The sequence below is a fragment of the Microtus ochrogaster genome, chromosome 18, assembly GCF_000317375.1.
Source record: "Microtus ochrogaster isolate Prairie Vole_2 chromosome 18, MicOch1.0, whole genome shotgun sequence".
NCBI lineage: Eukaryota > Metazoa > Chordata > Mammalia > Rodentia > Cricetidae > Microtus > Microtus ochrogaster.
Window position 1 is genome coordinate 68,642,853 of NC_022020.1, and position 6,940 is coordinate 68,649,792.

The 6,940-nt window shown below is 38.4% G+C and overlaps 1 long non-coding RNA gene across 1 annotated transcript in view; it reads right to left on the reverse strand.

Annotated features, from left to right (window-relative positions):
• Window positions 1–6,940, reverse strand: part of LOC113457079 — a 36,869-nt gene that overhangs the window by 27,819 nt on the left and 2,110 nt on the right. Inside the window, exon 2 of the long non-coding RNA XR_003377717.1 lies at window positions 6,148–6,252. This is a non-coding gene — a long non-coding RNA (uncharacterized LOC113457079). The remainder of the gene's footprint in view (window positions 1–6,147; window positions 6,253–6,940) is intronic.

Below are 6,940 nucleotides of genomic sequence, written 5' to 3' on the forward strand. Positions count from 1 at the left end.
TCATTAATATTCACTACTGGAATTAAAGATACAAATTACCACCAATCCATTAATAATAGTGACATCAATAATCCACTTTTATCAATAGACAGATCATCTAAACAAAAAAAAAAGAAGAAAAGAAACAGAATTAAATTGCTTCATATATCAAATGGACTTAGCAGTTATCTACCCAAACAAAAGAGAATACACATTTTAATCAGCAGTATATGGGCAAAAGACCCTTGACTAGGACCTTTTTCGGGAGCAGACCTCCCCAACGCCAAGGAACAGGCCGAGACTGCACAGATGCAAATCGCAAGAGATTTATTGAGTAGACACAGGTACCTGCGGGCCACAAGATCTCTCGGAGGACTTGCGCGCCTGTCAACTGGAGGGCTGGCTTTTTATAGGGAAGAGCAAAAAGCAAGTTTACAGAAGCAAAAGTGTGGTTATCGGAATGAGGCGGGGGGGGGCATGAATGGTTTTCCTCTCTCAGCGTGGATGTCTGGCAACAGTCATCCTGTTCCTATCTTATAGATATCCTGTTTTGCAGTCAACCTGCTTTGTTGATGTCCTATCTTATTGATATCCTGCCTTGCAGTCTTCCTATCTCATAGACATCCTGCTCTCTCAAGCACATGGGATGTTCTTACGAGAGCAGGCTGGCTGCCAATCCGGAGAATTTTTTTAAAGCAAACAGGACGTTCCCCCGGGAGCATGCTAGCTGCGGGTTTTGAGGAGGGGGTCTGTAGGGTCTTTCAGGCATTATTCTGACATAGAGCAATCATAGGACACAAATCTTAACAAATTCAGAAAGCCTGAAATAACTCCATATGTCCTAGATAACTGTAATGCAATAAAACTTAAAACCAACAGTAAACAAGTCTCTAGTAAGTACACAGACTAATGGATGTTAAAGAACTAATTGCTGAATAATGATGAGTCAAAGGAGAAATCAAGAAAGAAGTTTTTTAAAAAAAATCCTGGAACTGAATGGAAATACAAGCACAACACAAGAAAACCTCCATGACACATTAAAAGTGCTTTATATCAAATTGTTTATATTAAAGATAAATCAAAAAGAGAGCAAATGAATGATTTAACTATGCAACTCAAATATTTGGAAATTAAGAGCAAACTAAATCCATACTCTTCTCTGGCCTCTGGATCTTACCTCTTATTGATTCTCTCTGCCTGCCAGCCCACCTATCCTTTCTCCTGCCTAGCTATTGGCCATTCATCCCTTTATGAGATCATCGGTTGTTTAGACAGGCAGAGTAGCACAGCTTCACGGAGTTAAACAAATGCAAAATAAAAGAACACAGCACATCTTTGTATCATTAAAACAGATGTTCCTCAGCATAATCAAATGTAACACACTTAAGACAATATTCTTCAACACATGTTTTCCAGTAGGAATGTGCTATAACAAAAGATCACCTTTTTAGCAAGGAATATCTGCTCTCCGGCTGTTCCCCGCAGTTAATCTATTGTTTTTATAGTAACCCTCATAGATACTGATTGATCCAGCCTGCCTGAGGTGACACATCAGAAAGTAGCAAGCAAGTAAAAAAAGTACAGAAACTGTTTGCCTTCCTTTGAAGTCAAGGGAAAGTATATAAAACCTGAATATCGTTCTCAGTCAATTGGAAGATCTGGGATGACATCAACCATGCTAAAATAAAATGATACATTATAGTTGCTTCCAGTGTCCTAAATGACAAGAATTGTGTGTCATGAAGTGGGCGGTAGTGGGGCACACCTTTAATCCCAGCACTCAGGAGGCAGAAGCAGGAGGATTTCTGAGTTTGAGGTCAGTTTTGTTTACAAAGCTAGTTTCAGGACAGCCAGGCCTGTTGCACAAAGATATCCTGTATTGAAAAACCAAAAAGAAAAAAATAACGAAGAAAAGAAAACATTGATACATATTGAGTATATTGTGCTGTATTATGATTTCATCACTCCAGAGGCTGAGGCAGGAGTATTATGGGTCCAAGTACATTCCAGACGTTGAGGCAGGAGTATTATGGGCCCAAGGACATCTTGAAGTACATAATAGACCCTTATTGGAAAAAAAAAATGCTGATGAAGGTGCAGGTCTGGAGATTCAGTCACTTTCCCATTATGCATCATATCTTGGCTTGGAATTCCAGCACCAGAAATTAAATTAAAATAAATTAATGAAATCAAATGTTTATCAGAAATGTAAAGCTGTTAGTGTACAGGAAGTAATAAATAGTACAGCCGTTTCCTACATGGTTGAGTGTAAATGAAGATCCCTTGTCAATCACTGGCTCAAATTAAGTAAGATGTTGGCACTTAGGAAAGTGTCAATTAGAATTTCTCTCTCTGTGTGTATGGTGTGTGCACATGTGTATAAACAGACTAGACAAGGAAATGAGGTGTCTTGGCTTCTCATTCAATGCCTTATTCTTTGAGACATGGTCTCTCACAAGGCCGGGAACTAGTTTAGTGGTTACCCAAAACCTAGAGATCAATATGTCTCTTCCCTCCACAGTATTGGGTTTACAAGGACATGGGGCCATGCTTGGCTTTTGCATGGATCCTGAACTCATCCTGAACTCTCATGTTTGGACATCCAGAGTTCTTAAAGCATTGGTTATCTCCCCTGCCTCCATGCCCAACATAAGGACTTCAGAAGGAAGCAGCGGTTATTCAGAATTAGACTAATCAAAAGCATGACTCAAATGCAGAATCTTGTGTAACCTTTGGATCAGACGGTTGCTATGCTTCCCAGTTATAAATTAACATTATTTAACTAAGTTCTCTAAGGTCTTACTTCAGACTTAGGCTCATTTCTGACAATTAGATATGAATAATCAATTCCTGTCATGTAAAAATCATTTAACTTAGCCTACATACTCTAACAACACAACATATAAAATATCTTTACCAAGTAAAATATTCAAGTCTGTATGATAAATCTGATAAAGCCACTCTTCCTCCAAGGGCTTTGTACAAATGACTTTTAGTATCTTCCTTGCAATGTGACTGTTGTCAGTTCCTATCATCTGCTTTCTTCTCTTTCTGTCAGAGAGACATCCCTCTACTATTCTAACAGGACTCAGGGATTCTAGGAACCATGGTGATAAATACAAGTCACCTTTTTACATTCCAGAGAAATATATCAATAAAATAGCTGTATAAATCAATTATAAATTATTTTAAATGTTTCTGTTTTAATTGAAAATAAAGCTGAAACACTATCACAGTGTCCTTGGGTTTTGAAGACTTTAATAACCATTAGTAGTAGGTATGTACATTCTATGGAGAAGCATCATTCTGTAATTTGTTTACCTTAAAACTAGGAATAAGAAGTTCTCTATCGGGGCTGGAGAGATGGCTCAGCGGTTAAGAGCATTGCCTGCTCTTCCAAAGGTCCTAAGTTCAATTCCCAGCAACCACATGGTGGCTGACAACCATCTGTAATGAGGTCTGGTGCCCTCTTCAGGCCTGCACACAGACAGAATATTGCATAATAAATAAATAAATAAATAAATAAATAAATAGAAGTTCTCTATCTCTTATTTTCCTATTGCAAATGTTAATGAATATATCTCAGGGCACTTATTCTTTTTTTGTTGTTGTTGTTCTTTTCAAGATTTATTTATCTATTATGTATACAGTGTTCTTTTGCCAGCAGACCGGAAGAGGGCACCAGATCATTACAGATGGTTGGGAGCCACCATGTGGTTGCTGGGAATTGAACTCAGGACCTCTGGAAGAGCAGGCAGTGCTCTTAACCACCTAGCCATCTCACCAGCCCCCAGGGCACTTATTCTTAAACCATATGTAGTAGGAAAGAAAATGAGGAGTGTACAGGCTGGTTTTGTGTATTGACTTAACACAAGCTAGAGGCATCAGAGGAAGGCCCATCAGCTGAGGAAATGCCTCAATGAGATCCAACTGTAAGGCATTTTCTCTCTTAGTGATCAATGAAGAGGGCCCCTAGAGGGTAGTACCATCCCTGGGCTGTTGGTCCTGGGTTTGAAAAGAAGGTGGACTAAGCAAGCTATGAGAAGCAAGCCAGTAGACAGTTCTCCCCCATGACCTCTTTATGCTCCTGCCTCCAAAATCCTGCTAAATTTGAGTTTCTCTCCTGATTCTTCAGTGATGAACAGGAATGTTGAATTATAAGCCAAATAAACCCTCTCCTCCCCAACTTGTCACTTGTGCAGCTCATTTAAAAAATGTATAATTTAGAAATACAGGTTAATAGCCATCTATAATATTCAAGCTTATAGTCATATTAGTTAGGCCTTCTAGATGTACAGAGATATATTTCTGTTAGATTGGTAATCTTCAACACTGACAAAGACCTACAGAATATGGCATTTAAAATGTTTTAAATACTTAAGACTTTTCATGACTACAATACACATCTGTTCCTGGCAGCACAAATCTAATTCAAAAAGATGATGGGCATCGAAAAGTCTCCTTATAGAGTTTGCTAGCCATTTGGGCAAGAAACTGCTCTTGCCTGGACTGCTTGATGTTATGATATATAAACTGGACATGCAGGAACCATAGAAAAATGACTGCTGAGCTTGCTTAAAGGTGGGACAGTCCTTCAGGGTTTCTGCTTCCAGAAAAAAACTGTCAGACATTTTGTAGGAAACAGAAGAAAGCAACTGATGAACTTTGCCAGTACAAGGAATAAGAGATCTTCAAATTTCCCGCTTCATAGAAAAGTCTGACAGAAACTATGGACCTATAGGCTAAAGATGGAAGTTGCAATAATACCAAAGAATTTTGGGTGACTGTCCAGTCAGTGAGATGTCTCTGTGAATTCTAGAGTTTTGGAAGTTGCTTACAATGCACTTCCTATTTACTTAGGTAATATTATATTCTTCTGGAGCTTTTGATGGAGCTGAAGAATAGATAGTTATAATTATAGTTTTCCTTAGTTATAAAAGATAGATTAAGTATAAAACTTTAGACTCACAAAATAGAATAGATGATAGAGTATTTTCCTTAATTTGCCAAATGTAAATAGACTAAATATTATAACTGTAATTCTTGATTGATAACTATTCTGTTGTATGTATTCTTGCTATGTTAAAGTCAAAGCCTTCTTTTTTATTTAGACAGAAAAGGGTAGGTGTTGTAGGATTCCCCTCTATGCTGTGAATACCACTGGTTAATAAAGAAGCTGCCTTGGGCCAATGGCTTAGCAGAGCAAAGCCAGTCAGGAAATTTGAACAGAAATATATAGACAGAATAAAGCAGAGTTTGGAAGAAGCCATGTTTCCACCATAGGAAACAGATGGAACCTCACCAGTTGGCCACAACCACATGGTGATACACGGATTAATATATGGGTTAATTTAAGACACAAGAGCTAGCCAGTAAGAAGCATGAACTAAAAGGCCAAGCAATGTTTTAATTAATATAGTTTTTGTGTGATTATTTTGGGTCTGGGAAGCCGGGAAATGATTGATCAGCCTTCGACTACATCCTGATATTTTTTTTCAAATCTATTTTTTATTCTTGTTTTTTTGAGACAGCATTTCTTTGTAGTTTTAGAGCCTGTCCTAAAACTAGCTCTTGTAGACCAGGCTGGTCTTGAACTCACAGAGATCTACCTGCCTCTGCCTCTCGAGTGCTGGGATTAAAGGCATGCGCTACTACTGCATGGCTAAATCTATTTTAAAACAGCTTTTGTAAAAGTGTGTTTTTCCCCTGAAGTGGCAGTGAAGATTGCCTATGATGTCATGCTACACAGAAAACACCTACACAGAGATGCCATACATCACGGTCTTGGAATATAGCTTCATAGATATTCCTTCTATTTTTATTGATTCAGAGAACATCAGGTTTTATTTAATTTGGGTTTCTTATTAATTTTAATATTTTTAATCTTTCAAATTTTTATGCATTCATACAGTGTATGTTTGGTCATATCTACCCCTTACTCTAACTCACCCAGAAAACCTACCTCACCTCCCTCCCAACTTCAAATCCTCCTTTTATAATTGTTTATTTAGTTTAATTTTTTCTTTAAGCCACTGAATCCAGTGAGTGTTGCTCATTTGTTCTTTATGTGGGTTCTTCCACTGGGGCATGGGAAAACATTTTGAGATATTTCTTCTCTGAGCTTTGTAGAAAGAGGTTGATACAGATATTATGTCTCAGAACACTTACAATTGCTTGTTCTCAGGTCTGTGAACAGTAATGGCTCTCCGCACTACCCATGATGCACTGTCATACAGCACATCCGTGACCAAAAGTGGGAGGAAGAACACAAACCTATGGACAAAAACATCAGCATGTAGAAGGCAATTTGCCAACAGGACCATTTAGAAAAGTAACATCAACAGGGGCTCTCCTAGAGCCTACAACTTTCACAGACATGGTTTGACCATCAATACATTAATTCTCTCATGGGGAAAAAGTTTCAATCACATCCCGTCAAAGAAGCGGTTGGCTAACTCCATAGACAGCCTTGTCACTGCTGCACCAGTGGCCTCATCACTGCCAAGTCAGTGTCATAGCAAGAAGAACGTAGTTCTGCACACGACTGTGAATGTCTTTTCTCCTCACCAGCCTCACAGCATCTTGTTGCACTATGAGAATTAACCAGCAGGTAGAGTCTTCCAGTCATTTCAAACCTTAATTCTCTGTGTCCTGTAATCAAAGTGAGTGGAGCCTTCACAGTCGAGTCTTGACAACTTCTTGTGATAGATAACAAAGAGCAATGGCAAATTATATATATATTGGGTGCTTCTACGGGCTTTCTTTTCAACAGCTCAAGGCTTGATAACCCATGTCTGGAACTGAGATTTCCATTTAATAACAGATAACTCCCAAAAGATACACACACACACATAATATATAATAATATAATAATAATATATAGATGCTGACCCTGACTCACTGTCAAGGTTCTCAGACGGCAGCAATGCTTGACCTAGTGCTCTTGAATTGGAACAGTGAC